This window comes from Danio rerio, chromosome 5 (assembly GCF_052040795.2).
Source record: "Danio rerio strain M-AB ecotype USA chromosome 5, GRCz13ab, whole genome shotgun sequence".
Lineage (NCBI taxonomy): Eukaryota > Metazoa > Chordata > Actinopteri > Cypriniformes > Danionidae > Danio > Danio rerio.
In genome coordinates, this window is record NC_141025.1 from 77425852 (window position 1) to 77443554 (window position 17703).

At 35.0% G+C, this 17703-nt stretch overlaps 1 protein-coding gene and 1 long non-coding RNA gene across 22 annotated transcripts in view; one reads left to right on the forward strand and one right to left on the reverse strand.

Moving 5' to 3' along the window:
* Window positions 1-17703, forward strand: part of rgs3a (regulator of G protein signaling 3a) — a 180498-nt gene that overhangs the window by 93912 nt on the left and 68883 nt on the right.
* LOC147844541 (uncharacterized) lies at window positions 13364-17590 on the reverse strand. The gene is made up of 3 exons (XR_015492161.1): window positions 17508-17590; window positions 17380-17457; window positions 13364-16373 (listed from the first exon to the last, which is right to left on the reverse strand). It is a non-coding gene; the product is annotated as an uncharacterized LOC147844541 (long non-coding RNA).

Consider the following 17703-nt stretch of genomic DNA (forward strand, 5'->3'; position numbering starts at 1 on the left):
AATGCATTTAATCGGCTTTTTGTCTTTCTTTTTCTTAAAATATTTAGTTTTTGTTTAAAAAAAAAAAAACTGTCAAAATTAAAGACCTTAGATTTTAAATAAAGTCTGAAGTGTAATATTAAGTGGGGTTTTTTTGGCCAGTGGAGTAAGTAAATATTATAGGAAATACTGTGCAAAACTCCTTGCTCTGTTAAACATCATCTGAAAAAGAAATTACAGGAGGGTGAATAATTCTGACTCCAACTGTATGTTTAGCACATATAATCACCAACTTTATTGTATTGAAAATGTTGTTGGAATGCAGTTTATAGGATCATGATGTGTTTTATGACATGCTTTATAACAAGACTGGCTAAAATCAAGCATAGCTTTAGGAAGGTCACATTAGTCAAGCACACGATCAACTGATGCTCAGCTGATCATTAGGGGTCTTCTTAATTTAATGCATGACACGTGTCAAATGTACTGATGTTAAATGTAGCAACAAAATCAAAAACAAAGACCAAACAATAAATAATTAAAAATTAATTGAATATTAATAATAATTAAGTTGACTACTCACTGTCTGACAAATTATTAAATTAAATTAAATTAAATTAAATTAAATTAAATTAAATTAAATAAAATAAAATAAAATTAAATTAAATTAAATTAAATTAAATTAAATTAAATTAAATTAAATTAAATTAAATTAAATTAAATTAATTAGGAGTTGGTAGCGACTCCTAATAAAGCAAGGACAAAACTGAAGGAAAAAAAAAATATAAATAAAAAAATAAAATAGACAGAAAAATTTTATAGAAAAAAATTTAATAAATAAACAAACAAACAAGCAAATAAATAAACAAACAAACAAAAAACAAATAAATAAATAAATAAATAAATAAATAAATAAATAAATAAATAAATAAATAAATAAATAAATAACCACTGTCGTGACCCTTGATGAAGCAGGGACAAAGCCAAAGGAAAGTGAATAAAATAAAATAAAATAAATAAAAATAAAAAAAAAGTACCTATTATGCAACAATTTTTGTGACAATAATTGTGACTATTAGATATTTTGGAGCAGTAATACTGTACTTTATATTCTGTAATTTAATATTGTACTTTGTTTAACATATTTTCATCAGCCAATAATTAAAGTATTCCCAGCAGAGTCACCACACAATCGCAGAGACTTACAGACCTCAGAGAAATGGCAAATCATCTTAATGGTCCTATAAAAAGTAATTATTTTCTTAATCTAATTTCTTATTTCTTTGTTGTAAAATTACCTGTTCATTCATTCATTCATTCATTCATTCATTCATTCATTCTGATGGATTGATGGATGGACGGATGGATGGACAGATCAATGGATGGATAGAGTGATGGATGGATTGATTTATAGATAGGTGGATGGATGGATGGGTTGATGAAAAGACGGACGAATGTATGGATGAATGGATTGATGGATAGATGGATGTCATGGGTGGGTGGGGGGTGGATGATATGGATGATTATATATATATATATATATATATATATATATATATATATATATATATATATATATATATATATATATATATATATATATATATATGGATGGATGGATGCATAGATAGATAGATAGATAGATAGATAGATAGATAGATAGATAGATAGATAGATAGATGGATGGATGGATGGATGGATGGATGGATGGATGGATGGATGGATGGATGGATGGATGGATGGATTATGGATTATGGATGAATGGATTATAGATGGATGGATGGATGGATGGATGGATGGATTATAGATGGATGGATGGATGGATTATAGATGGATAGATGGATGGATTATAGATGGATGGATGAATTATAGATGGATGGATGGATGGATGGATGGATTATAGATGGATGGGTGGATGGATTATAATGGATGGATAGATGGATGGATGGATGGATTATAGATGGATGGATTATATATGGATGGATTATAGATGGATGGAGGGATGGATTATAGATGGATGGATTATATATGGATGGATTATAGATGGATGGATGGATGGATTATAGATGGATGGATGGATGGATTATAGATGGATGGATGGATGGATGGATTATAGATGGATGAATGGATGGATGGATGGATTATAGATGGATGGATGGATGGATTATAGATGGATGGATTATAGATGGATGGATGGATAGATGGATGGATTATAGATGGATGCATAAATTATAGATGGATAGATGGATGGATTATAGATGGATGGGTGGATGGATTATAATGGATGGATAGATGGATGGATGGATGGATTATAGATGGATGGATTATATATGGATGGATTATAGATGGATGGAGGGATGGATTATAGATGGATGGATTATATATCGATGGATTATAGATGGATGGAGGGATGGATTATAGATGGATGGATTATATATGGATGGATTATAGATGGATGGATTATATATGGATGGATTATAGATGGATGGATGGATTATAGATGGATGGATTATAGATGGATGGATGGATGGATGGCATACGGGGGAACGTATGGAGGTATGGATGGATGGACGGACAGACAGACAGACCGACATACAGACATATAGATAGATGGAGACTCTGTTTTTCATTGAAATGTTTGATGGTGAACCCGCAGTGCCAGTAATCTTGTTTTCTAGTGGACTGATAAAAGCCCAAAGACGGCTAATTAAATTAGAGATTCAGAGAAATCAATAAGCCTCAGACGCTGCTTGAATGACTGCAGAACGTGTCATCTGAGGTTGACACTGCGAATGCATGAAAGAAGAGTCTGGAAACATTCATTCATCTCCTAAATCCCAGTTCAGGATTAACAAGACACAACCATGAAGGAAGCCTAAAGCTAATTCAACATACTATGAGGTACAGATTTACCTCTTAAATTTGAATTCTTTCATATTTTCCCCCAGTGTTCAGTCTAAACTGTATTTTTTTCATCATTTAGCAGAAAAGTGTATTGTAATCGTGGTGTCTACAAGAGTCAAAAGGCTGTTTTTGTGAATACAATCATCGCTTAAGCATGTTCGGTGTGAGGTGGAGTATTGACCTTACAGCACACATCTGCACAGTACTGCTTTTCTAAAAGAGTTCACACACATCAACATTTCTCCTGCATGAGAGCAATTTCATTGATGGGGAGGAAAGCGTAGGGTCAGAATTAAAGGTGCATGATGACTGATACACAGATGGAGCGACAATAAAATAATTTAAAATAAAATAAAATAGAATAATGAAGTCGACTAATCACACACTATTAAATTAAAACAATATAAAATAATGTAAATTTAAATAAATATAAAATTGCGTAAAATAAAATAAAATGAAATAAAATAAATAAAATAGTTAAAATTAAATTAAAATAAATAATCAAGTCTAATCACATACTGTTAAAATAAAATAAAATAAAAAAATGTAAATTAAAATTAAATAAAGTAAATTAAAATAAAAAAATAATGAAGTCGACTAAAATAAAATAAAATATTGTAAAATAAAAAAATACAACAATGAAATCATGTAATCACTCACTGCTAAATTAAAATAAAATAAAATAAAATACAATAATTTAAAATAAAAAAACAATGTAGTCGACTAATCACACTCTGTTAAAATAAAATAAAATTAAATTAAATTAAATTAAATAATGAAGTCAACTTATCACACAATGTTAAAATAAAATAAAATAATGTAAAATAAAATAAATTAAAATAGTTGTTGACTAATCACACACTGTTAAAATAAAATAATGTAAAATAAAATAAATTAAAATAGTTGTTGACTAATCACACACTGTTAAAATAAAATAAATAAAATAAAATAATGTAAAATAAAATAAAATGATGTAAAATAAAAGAAAATAATGTGAACTAAAATAAAATAAATTAATATAAAATAAAATAGTTGTTGATTAATCATACGCTGTTAAAATAAAAAAAATTATGTAAAATAAAATACAATAAAATAATAAAGTCGACTAATCACACACTGTTAAAATAAAATAAAATAAAATAAAATAATGAAGTCGACTAATCTCACACTGTTAAATAAAATAAAATAAAATAAAATAAAATAAAATAAAATAAAATAAAATAATGAAGTCGACTAATTACACACTGTTAAAATAAATAAAATAAAATAAAATAAAATAAAATAAAATAATAAATAAAATAAAATAAATAATGAAGTCGATTAATCACACACTGTTAAAATAAAATAAAATAAAATAAAATAATAAAGTCGACTAATTACACACTGTTAAAATAAAAAATAAATAAATAAATAAAATAAAATAAAATAAATAATGAAGTCGACTAATTACACACTGTTAAAATAAAATAAAAAAATAAAAAATAAAATAAAATAATGAAGTCGACTAATCACACACTGTTAAATTACATAAATAAAATAAAATAAAGTAAAATAAAATAAAACAATGAAGTAGTCTTATTCACACTGTTAAAATAAAATAAAATAAAATAAAATAAAATAAAATAATGAAGTCGTCTAATCACACACACTGCTAAAATAAATAAAACAATGTAAAATAAAATGAAATAAAACAATGAAGTCTACTAATCCCACACTGCTAAAATAAAATAAAATAAGTTAAAACAATGAAGTTGATTAATCACACACTGTTGAAATAAAAAAAAAATCCATTTGAATAATCACACACTGTTAAATAATAATAACAACAATTATAATAATAATTAAATAAATAAATAAAGATGGAGTGAGGAGTGACAACCTAAGAAGTCTGCTGCACCACCCTTGCTCTTAATAATATGTAACACAAAGGAAAGCACAGTTTTGTTGGTCATGATAACATCTTGTCTTTGTTTCACCCTGACTCAGCTGAGTTGCTTGCGACTGTGCACATTGCGAGCACATGAATCTAAAAATACTTTGCTCCCAGATTGCTTTCTTTAAAAAGAAATGGCCCAATCTCTAACCCTTCCCGTATCCAACCTCTGTAGTGCCCGAGGGGCCTTTTGAGCTGCGGAAGTGAGAGTAAGACAAATATCAGAAGGTGTCCGATAATAAATGTATGCCTGTTCAGACCTTTCATCTCTCAGCTTCCTCCAAAGTGATATAATTGTTATAATTAGGCAGGCTTGAATCCTATTTAAACATGTTACTAATATTATTACTCTGTTTTCTGAGACTAAATTTGCACCTGTATTCTCTTAGAGCTTTTAATCTTCAACCATCAAACCACCTAACACCCTAGCAGCTGCCTAGCCACACCTCAGAACACCTCAGTAACCACCTAGGGTTTAGGTCACCTTTGAGATGACAAATCCACTAGAGGGCGCTGTCTACACTTCTGCGAATCTGAAATATGTTACTTAGGTGCGTTTCGTTGTACATTTAAAAACAAAAAGTGGATTTGCCATCTCAAAGGTGACCTAAAGCCTTCCTTAAACCTAATCAATATCGTTTCAGAAGCCACATAGTGACCACATAGTTTTACCTTGATTTTACATGTGCTTCACCCAAACGCAAGTGCAGCATCGTACAAAGTGAGCGACGAGAAAACTGATCATGCAAGAAAAGTTGACCATATGAAGATAGATAGGTGAAGCAAACTGTTAAGTTGTTTCATTGTAATTATTTGATTGTGCAAAGAACTGCATGAAAATGATTCGTTATTCGTCATTAAAATCCCTACAATTATTAATAATGTGAAAAGGAGCAAAAGCCGCTGGCGTCATACTGCTTCGTAATGTTCATTTGACCTCAAAATTGTACACAAATATGTTGAAGGACATTTTTTGCGGTTTCTACATTTTTGCAAATATAAAAAACATTGTCCTGGGTACGTTTTGTTGCACGTTACAAATGACAATTCAGCTAGAGGGCGCTGTCTACATTTTACAAATCTGAAATGTACAACAAAGCGCACCCTGAGTAACATATTTCAGATTCAGAAATGTAGACAGCGCCCTCTAGTGGATTTGTCATCTGAAATTTACAACAAAACGTACCAGGAGCGACATTTTTAAAGCTTTTGAAAAATGTCTATTGAGACACGTATTTATATTTACATTTACTCATTCAGCATGTGCGTTTACCTGAAGAACCGTGCAAAAATAATCATTTATTCGTCAATAATATGTCCCGATAAATATCATTAGTGTGAAAAGGAACAGAAATTGCTGGCATCATACTGTGTTGTAGTGTTCATTTTACCCCAAAATTGTACTCAAATGTGTGTTGAATTACATTTTTTGTGGTTTCTACATTTTTGCAAATATAAAAAACATTGTTCTGGGTATGTTTTGTTGTACGTTACACTTGAGAAATCCACTAGAGGGCGCTGTCTACATTTTTGTGATTCTAAAATGTACAACAAAACGCACCTTAAGTAATGTATTTCAGATTCAGTAGTGTAGACAGCGCCCTCTAGTGGATTTGTCATCTGAAACGTGCAACAAAATGGACCAGGACGGACATATTCAATGCTTTTGAAAAATGTATACGGAGACCTGTATTTATATTTACATTTACTCATTTAGCATGTGCGTTTATTTGAAGAACCGTGCAAAAATAATTCTTAATTCGTTAATAATATGTCCCGATAAATATCATAAGAGTAAAAAGGAACAGATATTGCTGGCGTCATACTGCTCCGTAATGTTCATTTTACCCCAAAACTGCAGTCAGATGTGTGTATGTGGTTTCTACATTTTTGCAAAAATAAAAAACAATGTTCTGGGTATGTTTTGTTGCACGTTACACTTGAAAAATCCACTAGAGGGCGCTGCCGACATTATTGCCAATCTGAAATGTACAGCAAAATGCACCCTTAATAGAAATGTAGACAGCGCCCTCTAGTGCGTATGGTCGTATTGACCATGTTTTGTCATCTGAAACATGCGAAAATGTACCAGGACAGACATATTCAATGCTTTTTAAAAATGTATACTGAGACACGTATTTATATTTACATGTACTCAGTTATCAGGTGCGTTAATCTGAAGAACTGTATGAAAAAAATCCTTTATTCATCAATAATATTCCTATAAATATCATTAGTGTGAAAAGGAACAAAAGTCGCTGGCGTCATACTGCTATATAATGTTCATTTGACCTCAAAATTGTATTTTTGCAAATATAAAAAACATTGTTCTGGGTATGTTTTGTTGTATGTTACACTTGACACGTCCACTAGAGGGTGCTGTCTGCATTTTTGTGATTCTAAAATGTACAACAAAATGCACCCTTAATAACAAATTTCAGATTCAGAAATGTAGACAGCGCCCTCTAGTGCATTTGTCATCTGAAACACGCAACGAAATGTACCAGGACAGACATATTCAATGCTTTTTAAAAATGTGCTTAGACATGTATTTATTTTTACATTTACTCAGTTAGCAGGTGCGTTAATCCGAAGAACTGTATGAAAATAATCCTTTATTCATCAATAATATCCCTATAAATATCATTAGTGTGAAAAGGAACAGAAGTTGTAGTCGTCGTACTGCTCCGTAGTGTTCATTTGACCTCAAAATTGTTCTCAAAGGTGTTTTGATGTACATTTTTTGTGGTTTCTTTATTTTCGCAAATGTAAAAAACATTTGTCCTGGGTACGTTTTGTTGCACGTTACACATGACAAATCCACTAGAGGGCGCTGTTTACAGTTATCAAATCTGAAATGTACAACAAAAGGCACCCTGAGTAACGTATTTCAGATTCAGAAGTGTAGACAGCGCCCTCTAGTGGATTTGTCATCTGAAACATGCAACAAAAGGTACCAGGAGCGACATATTCAATGCTTTTCAAAATTGAATCCTGAGACACGTATTAATATTTACGTTTATTCCATTAGCAGGTGCGTTTATTCGAAGCATATTATAAGTGAGGATAAAAGCAGCACTGTTTTGTAGTATATAAATGCGATTACACGTCAGTTATATTATTATTTATTTATTTTATTTTTTTCTTACTCTATATAAAACTTGCTTAAATAACTTGCTTCAAAACGTTGCCATAATTAACCTGTCAGGAAAACTGTATGTGGTAAAAAGTTTATACAAAGGTAAAAGCTCCTGTGCATTGCTTAAAATGTAGTCTGACACATTTAAAAACGCAAAGTCACAGTGAAAACAAGTTGTCATATAGTTAATGTCTGTGTTCTGAAACTTGTGATCCTGTACTTTAAAATGTTTGTTGTTGGTGCCAAATCCACACTCTGTTGCACATTCTGCAGACTCATTTGATGCGGAGGAAAAAGTTTAAAATATGTTTCCAGTCATCGTCTTGGACAGCTTAGTGCTTTGAATGAATAATGCATTAGATGATTTCCTGCGAGGCACTAAAAGGTTGAACAAGCATCTAGAATAAAGTAATACCATGCACTTATTGATTAAATAATTTGTGTTGTTTGCAAAGCCAAGCACCATTGCTCATGTTCATTTGAACATTTGGGCTTGGGCTCTTTTGATTTTAGCTTGTAAGTAAATATAAGAAATGAGTTTTTGTCTTGTTTAGGGTTCAAATATCTAAAAAAAAAAACGTCTTAAATCAAGAAGCATTTTCTCGACAAGTAAAAGATATTGTTTAGTTTTCAGTATTCTTGAAAATATTCCTCAGAGATTTTACTCCATATTGACATAATAGCATCACGCAGTTGCTGCAGATTTGTTGGCTGCACATCCATGATGCAAATCTCCCGTTCCACCACATCCCAAAGGTGCTCTATTGGATTGAGCTCTGGTGACTGTGGAGGCCATTTGAGTACAGTGAACTCATTGTCATGTTCAAGAAACCAGTCTGAGATGATTCACACTTTATGACATGGTGTGTTATCCTGCTGGAAGTAGCCATCAGAAGATGGAGACACTGTGGTCATAAAGGGATGGACATGGTCAGCAACAATACTCAGGTAGGCTGTGGTGTTGACACGATGCTCAATTGGTACTAATGAGCCCAAAGTGTGCCAAGAAAATCTCCTCCACACCATTACACCACCACCACCAGCCTGAACCGTTGATACAAGGCAGGATGGCTCCATGCTTTCACGTTGTTGACGTCAAATTCTGACCCGACCATCTGAATGTGTCAGCAGAAATGGAGACTCATCAGAGCAGGCAACGTTTCTCCAATCTTCTATTGTCCAGTTTTGGTGAGCCTGTGTGAATTGTAGCCTCAGTTTCCTGTTCTTAGCTGACAGGAGCGGCACCCGGTGTGCTCTTCTGCTGCTGTAGCCCATCCGCCTCAAGGTTGGACGTGTTGAGTGTTCAGAGATGCTCTTCTGCAGACCTCGGTTGTAGCGAGTGCTTATTTGAGTTACTGTTGCCTTTCTATCAGCTGGAACCAGTCTGGCCATTCTCCTCTGAAGTTTTCTCCACTGTGTCTATTATGGATTACCCGTGATAACCGCGTATTATTAGCATATAGACTAACCTTGACTGTTCTTCCCGCGTCACTCATGTGCTTACATTTCTAAAGCCAATAGCAGTCCTTTCTGTTGAGCGGGTGAAGACAAAGACGAATCATAGAGGTGTAAGACAGCGCTCAAAAAGCAAACGGGATAATATTTACATGAGTCTATTTGCTATAAATGCTCATCTCTGTGCATGTGTTGGAGTTTTTTTTAATACTCTCAGAAAGAGTGTTTTCTTTGAGCACGTCAAATTAAAGGTACAGTTCAAAAATCTTACTGCTTGTTTTAAAGGACAATATTGTATTACAAATAATACATAAATATTATGCATTTATAGATTTTAATAAAAAAATATTCTTGTGTTGTGTAGAAAAAATCTAATTATGTATGGAAAGCATCATCAATGCACCGTGATGCACCAAGATATCGAATTGAATCGATGGCATGATAATCGTGACTGAACCGTGAGACCAATGTAGGTTCACATCCTTAATTCTCTGTAAACCCTAGAGATGGTTGTGCATGAAAATCTCAGTAGATCAGCAGTTTCAGAAATACTCAGACCAGCCCGTCTGGCAGCAACAACCATGCCACATTCAAAGTCACTTAAATCCCCTTTCTTCCCCATTCTGATGCTCACTTTGAACTGCAGCAGATCGTCTTGACCATGTCTACATGCCTAAATGCATTGAGTTGCTGCCATGTAATTAGCCGATTGGAAATTTTCATTAACGAGCAGTTGGACAGGTGTACCTAATAAAGTGGCCGGTGAGTGTATATATATATTTGTTGTGCAAACTTGAAAAAATACCCTGGCAATAACCTTTTGCACAAGTTTTATTGCAGAGGGTTTGCATGCAGCTGACGTATACATTCCCTCGCCTTTGTATAATCTCCTCTATATCTCTCAAAGCTCTAGTTCAAGTCTAAAATGCTCTATTTTACACTATTTTGCAAACACTTCAAAGAGTTTCCCCCCTCTCCCACATTACGCAACTATTCTATTTTTCTCGTATGCGTCACAATGAGCGAGCGATGCATGTGGGACTCTGCCTGAACCATCCCGTCACGGATAACCGAGCAAAAGAGAGAGTTTAAGGAAAATAATCTGTCTTGGGTTCTTGTGCCCTAATTTCCTCTGTGTCGCTCTGTTCGGTAGTAACCTTTCACACAACCTAAAAATACCACAGGCGAGATAAGAGGCTCATTCTTAGCGAAGCTCCAGTTATGGATGGGAGAGAGAGCTAATATGCCGTGCATCATGTGAGCAGGGGTTATATCAAATCTTATGACTTCTGCTTTTGGCTGCATCAGCTGAGCTTGTTTTCTGGTGCAGTAAACTGCTCTGAAAAACACTCAGAGGGGTTTATTTCTCATCAGCTTCGGTTACCCGGTATAAAGTGATAAGCAGCATTGATTGCTTTTTGAGAGGACGTTGATTAGAGTTTTGTGAAAGAGACTCATTGAAAAATGGATTTCAGGATGATTTCTTTACATTAGCTTAAATTTAATGTGCACCCATGCTAATGCTTGATAAACTAATATACAGTATTATGATTTTAAGCGCGGGCGAGGCAGTGGCGCAGTAGGTAGTGCTGTCGCCTCACAGCAAGAAGGTCGCTGGGTTGCTGGTTTGAACCTCGGCTCAGTTGGCGTTTCTGTGTGGAGTTTGCATGTTCTCCCTGCATTCGCGTGGGTTTCCTCTGGGTGCTCCGGTTTCCCCCACAGTCCAAATACATGTGGTACAGGTGAATTGGGTAGGCTAAATTGTCTGTAGTGTGTGAATGTGTGTGTGGATGTTTCCCAGAGATGGGTTGCGGCTGGAAGGGCATCCGCTGCGTAAAAAAAAAAAACTTGCTGGATAAGTTGGCGGTTCATTCCGCTGTGGTGACCTTGGATTAATAAAGGGACTAAGCCGACAAGAAAATGAATGAATGATTTTAAGCATATCTTACTCTTTAAAAACAAAATAAAAGCACAAAAAATAACCAAGCACATACTTTCACTTTAGAGTAACACATTTAAAAAAGTGTTGAGATTGTATTATGTACATTTTTCCCTAACACTGATCCCTGCTATACAGCGGTAAATAAGTATTAAACGCGCCACCATTTTTTTTCTCAGAAAACCTATTTCTAAAGATGCTGTTGACTTGAAATTTTCCCCGGATGTTGGTAACAACCAAAGAAATCCACATACGCAAAGAAAACAAATCTAACTAGTTTAGAAATGCAGTTTTGTGTAATAAAATGAAATGATGCAGGGAAAAAAAAGTGTTGAACACATGAAGAAAGGAAGGTTTAGAAAGGCAGTGAAAGCCCAGACAGCAGCTGAAATCTCTCTGTAGTTCTTCAGCAAGCCTCCGCCCTTCCTCAGTGTAAATGATTATCAGCTGCAGGGATGGGTACTGAAACTACATAACAAAAACATGAAGTATCGATAAGGTCTGACATTATCAGCTATCGCTACTGGAGAATTGCTGAATGAACTTTAGTTAGAGTAGCATAATTTAACTGACCAACCTTTTTTAGTTAACGATATTTGATATTCGTCTGCACAGTTGCCAATCTCGCTTGAGAAATGCTCGTGTTTCCATCGAGCGCGTCAAGTATAAAAGCCTTCACAGTTCTCGGCTGTATGATGCACGATGTCTGTATCATTGACAAATACATGTGTGCGATGCCTCACGACACCATGGCAGAAAGTCTAGCATGTTTAATTCTCTAAAGCAGGGGTGGCCAATCCTGTTCCTGGAGAGCCACCTTCCTGCAGATTTCAGTTGCAACCATAGACTGTAAAATACATGGACGTAGTATTCGTGACGTCACCCATAGGTTTCTGAAGAGCGCAAAAGAAGCCATAAGTAGGCGCGGCCAACCATCGCCATTTTGTTCGCGCGTCATCACACCCACAGCGGGATACCAAACAAGGGCAAAGAGGTGGAGAGTGGGCGGAGCTACAGACACCTGCTAGCATTTAGCTTGGACCTGGTTCAGACACACTTTACTTTGGGAGAACTCTTAATACTTTATCACCTGTGACTCGTTTGTGTTCTGACCACTTGTGCTTGGTTGTACACTATATCAATAAAGTGTTTAGTCTTTTAAAAACACTGCTGTAATACATTGAGCCACTAAACATTGTTCTTATGACATTTTTCAACAGGAGGAAAACGCAAATTACTTCCAAACACTTCAGATATAGTCTGTGTTAGTTATTGTAAGACTATTGATAAAATCCAGCATAACACTGTATGACAACACTTCAGATGACTGATCTAGAGCCTACAGCTAATCAATCTGACAGATTCTGCAGTGCATTACAGCTCTAAATATAAATATAAACCATAAATGATCTTAAATAAAACAAATACATGTATAGAGATGGTATATAAGTATATAACTTTACTCACATGGGAAACGGAGGCCACGTGAATGGTTTGTGAGCACAATTAAGTGCCCTCAGCATGCCATGCCATCTAATAATTGTAGGAAACAAGTCCAAAAGGCAGTTGACTGTGTAAAGCCACATAAAACAACACAGAAATACGATGAATATGCCGAGATCAGTTGCTAATCTGCAGGATTCAGCTGAGGTGACGTGACAGCGACCAGCAAGACCTAACTGTCACTCAAGTGGCCACGCCCTTAATTATGCAAACTTAATATAACTTAATATAAAGGAAACGGATGAGTAATAAAAAAATTCACCCCCTCACAGTTGTCATGAAGGGTAATATTAGCTGTATTAACCAAAATCTTTTTTTGTACCAGGCTGTAAACACCTTTTTTTCTGCTGTAAAGTTGGCCATTCTAACAGTGGGCTCAATTGAAATTTGCTCTGTTTTGGAGCAGGAGCGGCCAGGACTAGCGGAATTTCGGATGAATTGCAGTTTTAGTTACTTCCGTATTGGCTTCCTGCGGGAGAGCGGGAGGTTGCCGCTTGGTTGCAACCCATAATCAACACACCTGCCTGTAATTATCACGGGGTGTTCAGGTCCTAATTAATTGGTTCAGGTGTGTTTGATATGGGTAGCAACTGAAATCTGCAGGAAGGTGGCTCTCCAGGAATGGGATTGGCCACCCCTGCTCTAAAGCATAGCGGACTGGTTTTGAAGATGTTATTAATTATTTTAGTTTACATATATACATAAATATGTACAACATTGGAGCCTCTAGCCGTTAACTAATCACAACGTATCAAATTGCAGTTCCATTTCGATTAATCCAACACAATCTCACAGCAATTCGTAACTTTTTCATTTAGTGGCTAATTCGTATGAATTCGTACGATGTAATTCGTACAATTTAGTACGATTTGCTCATCCCCCAATGACGGTTGGGGTTAGGGGTGGGGTTAGGTGCCACACCTCCTTTTTAAAATCGTACGAATTCGTACGACTGAACTCGTACGAATTCGTACAAATTAGCCACTAAACTGGCAAAACTTAAAATACTTACGTTTTCTCGTGAGATCAGGCTGGATTAATCATACAGCCTTATTACTAACTATTTAAAAAATAGCTAATTAGTAGTTTATTAAGCTGGTAGTGTTCGTTAATGGTTTGTTATTAACGTGAATTGTGACCTAAAGTGTATTAAATACTTTCGCACAATACTGTAGTATGACCTCTAAACACTTTTACCATAGTGCTTGATTTGTAAACTAACACACTTGCATGCTTGCATCACATGTAACCTGGTTGTGTATGGATTTTCTGGTTAGTGCATTGCGGTATGAATCTCAGACATAACGGCTACTTGTGAAAGCAAGATAAAATGCATGGCATGGTAATTCTATCCTTTTAACAACATTATTGGTTAGGTTTAGTTAAGGTGGGATGTAATTTATTGGGCATTATCATTTCACCACCACTCCCCAAAGATTTAATTTCCTGCTGCAGTGCATACATACATCAACCAGCGTAATAAAAAGCAGCCAGTTTCAAGCTCATCTGTTTGGTGCAACACTAATCATGCTTTTAGCGCCACTTACTGGACATTGCACTTAGAAAGTATCCTAGAATGTTATAGAAGAGAATAATAGAAGAGAATAGGACATCATATGGGCTTTAAATATTAGTTTCAAATGGTTTTTTCTATTGATTCCTTTTGGGACCCATCTGAGTTATCCAATATGAATCTCAGTATGTGTTTTATGTGTTGTGTATTTGGCACCTATATTAGCCCTCCTCAGTTCGCCAATGCAGGTGTGGACCATGTGGAACCCTTAGTTAAACCCATTTGGGATGGATATTTATAGCCCATGTGAAGTCATTTAATGTTGTCTGCAGGTAAAAGCTTTTTGCAGGATGTTGTTCGCAAGTATGATTTTTGTAAAAGGGTACCCCGGGTATTAAGACTTCTGTGGCTTACTATATAACATAGATAATGTATTTTAATTAAATTATGAAGTAGAAACCCAATAGAAGATTTACATGTTTAAAAAACTCATTTATTTTGGATTTTGGGGCCGCAGTGTATGATGTCAAATGCATTCAGTGAGCCACTGGCCAGCCTGCTGCTATTTTCACACAATTTGGAGTGTAAAATGCTGATAAAACTGACACTAAATATAAAAAAGTAGACACTATATCTGTAACGTCGGGGAGTGACACTCACAACAGAAGGTAGGATCCAATATGCAGGTTTATTCTTTGTCAGGCAAGCAATGGTCAAAACAGGTATGAACAGGTATGTGCGGGCAAATCCAGAGTCGAAGTCAGTAAACAGGCAATAGGTCGTAAGGCAGGCGGCTAAACAGGATAACTAGGATACAAAGCTAGGTTCAGACACGGAGAAACAAGACAGGGACAAACGCGTTGAAATGTCAATAAACAGTAAACATGACTCGGCCAAGTGAATGAGTGTGTGTGCTGCTTAAATACTGTGTGAAATTTCAGTCTGTGACAAGGTTCAGCTGGTGATGTAATCAGGATAGATGAATGACCAGGTGTGCGTGTTTGGAAGAAGTGCATGTATGAAAATGTAGTCCTGGGATATGCGGAAGTGAAGTTCATGATAAAGTGGAAACCAGCGATCTCCAGAGAATGATCGCTGGTTATCGAAACAATAACGTCGTCACTAATGACTAAATCGCGAAGGAATATCTACACAGTAGATGCAAACATCCCCGAATTGTAGATCTGACAGGGACATGAGGGTTTTAAATGACTGTAGAACGGGTGCAGGTGGAATATATGTATGGCAAGTACCCACAGTTCACAGTTTGTGATCATAAACTGAGCTCTTTGAAAATGTTGGAAAGGCTGTTTTGTTTTTAACAGACACCTGAATTGTTGAGGCATCATGTAGCTACATATTTATATGAGCTTCATCTTCACTTTATGCATATTTATAACAAAACATAGCCTCTCTCTTTTGCTAAATATCAGTTTTGATAATCAATAAGTGCCGTTATAAAAGTTTAACATGCAATAAGTTATACCATATGCAAGATTTAGTCACAAGCATGATTTTTGTAAAAGGCTACCCCGGGTATCAAGACTTCCGTGGCTTACTATATAACATAAATAATGCCTCTTAATAAACTGTGAAGTAGAAACCCAATAGAAGATTTATGTTGTTTAAAAAAAAAAAAACACAATTATTTTGGATTTTGGGGCCGAAGTGTATGATATTAAATGCATAAAGTGAGCCACTGGCCAGCCTACTGCTATTTTAACACAATTTGGAGTGTAAAATGCTGATAAAATGACACTAAATATAAAAAAGTAGACACTTACAAGCTATAATGTCGTCACTAATGACTAAATCGCGAAGGAATATCTACACAGTAGATGCAAACATCCCCGAATTGTATATCTGACAGGGACATGAGGGTTTTAAATGACTGTAGAACGGGTGCAGGTGGAATATATGGATGGCAAGTACCCACAGTTCACAGTTTGTGATCATAAACTGAGCTCTTTGAAAATGTTGGAAAGGCTGTTTTGGTTTTAAAACGTTGCTGCTTTGTGTCAGTGTGGATGGGGAAAAACGGAGGCATGGCTGCATTTGCCTATCTGATTGAGGCTTTTTCCTCAATATGCACACAGTTCAGTCTCGCACCCTTTCCTTAAGGTCATACTTTGCAAGTTTGATAAGGAAAACAAACTCCCGAGGACACGTTGGGTAAAAACAGTTTACAGTGTTAACTTGTCAATTTGTATATTTGCATTCACTACGTACTTCTATTTTTAAAATCTGTTTTTTGTCCTAATTCTGTTGCACTGTAGAAGCTCTGTCACGAAAACAAATTCCTCGTATGTGTGAACATACCTGGCAATAAAGCTCTTTCTGATTCTGATTCTGATTTAAAATGTCATTCGCATCACCCTGGCTACGTTGTTTTACTATCTTAACTATAACATACAATACAATTGTTTATGTATATTTATTATGTATGTTTATGTATATTTTAAACCACATTTTATGTACAATTGTATATATTGTAAATTTTTTTTTTCTTAAAACTCTATTTTTATATTGACATTACATGTTAGGCACCAAGGGTCTGAGAGTAACGTAATTTCGATTCTCTATTCACCTTATTCTCAGCTGTCGAGTGGGCGCTGCCATTTGAATCTTTTTGGCTTGAGACTTCCGGTCTCATTCACTTCCATTCATTTTTTGACGTTAAAAACTGCTCGTTACGCTGCTTGATGTTGCAATTTGATAATTTCTTATTATATTATTCTACTTGGTCTGTATAGTTATGCAAACATTTGTTTGTAGAGCAAGTAGTTTGACCGTTTTCTGCTGTTTATTATTCCTAGTCATTTCTCCCATAGGCGACTGAATCGGAAGTTCTAAGACAAACGCGAAAACAAGCGCACTTCCGCATTTTAGAATAAGGTCAATATGTCCTGTACATGTGGCTGAATTGACAGTAAAGCTGACTTTGACTTTGACTTTGAACAAGAAAACATGATATAAGGAACTGTCTGTTTTCATATTACCAACTTAACAGACACTAAAAATGTTGAGGCGCCGTGTAGCTTATTTATATGAGCGTCATCTTCACTGTATGCTTATTTATAACAAAACAGAGCCTATAACATTACTGCCTCCTTTCATTTTCTTCGAAAAATAGGAAACATACCCTATATCTTTTGCTAAATATCAGTTTTAATAATCAAAAATGGCCATTATAAAAGTATAACTTACAATAAGTTTATACAATATAGGAAAAAAAGGCAAGCAATCAGTCAATATGCAGAATCAGTGTTGGTTACATACAGTTGAAGTCAGAGTTATTCGCCCTCCCTTTGAATTTTTTTTTCTTTTTTTAAATATTT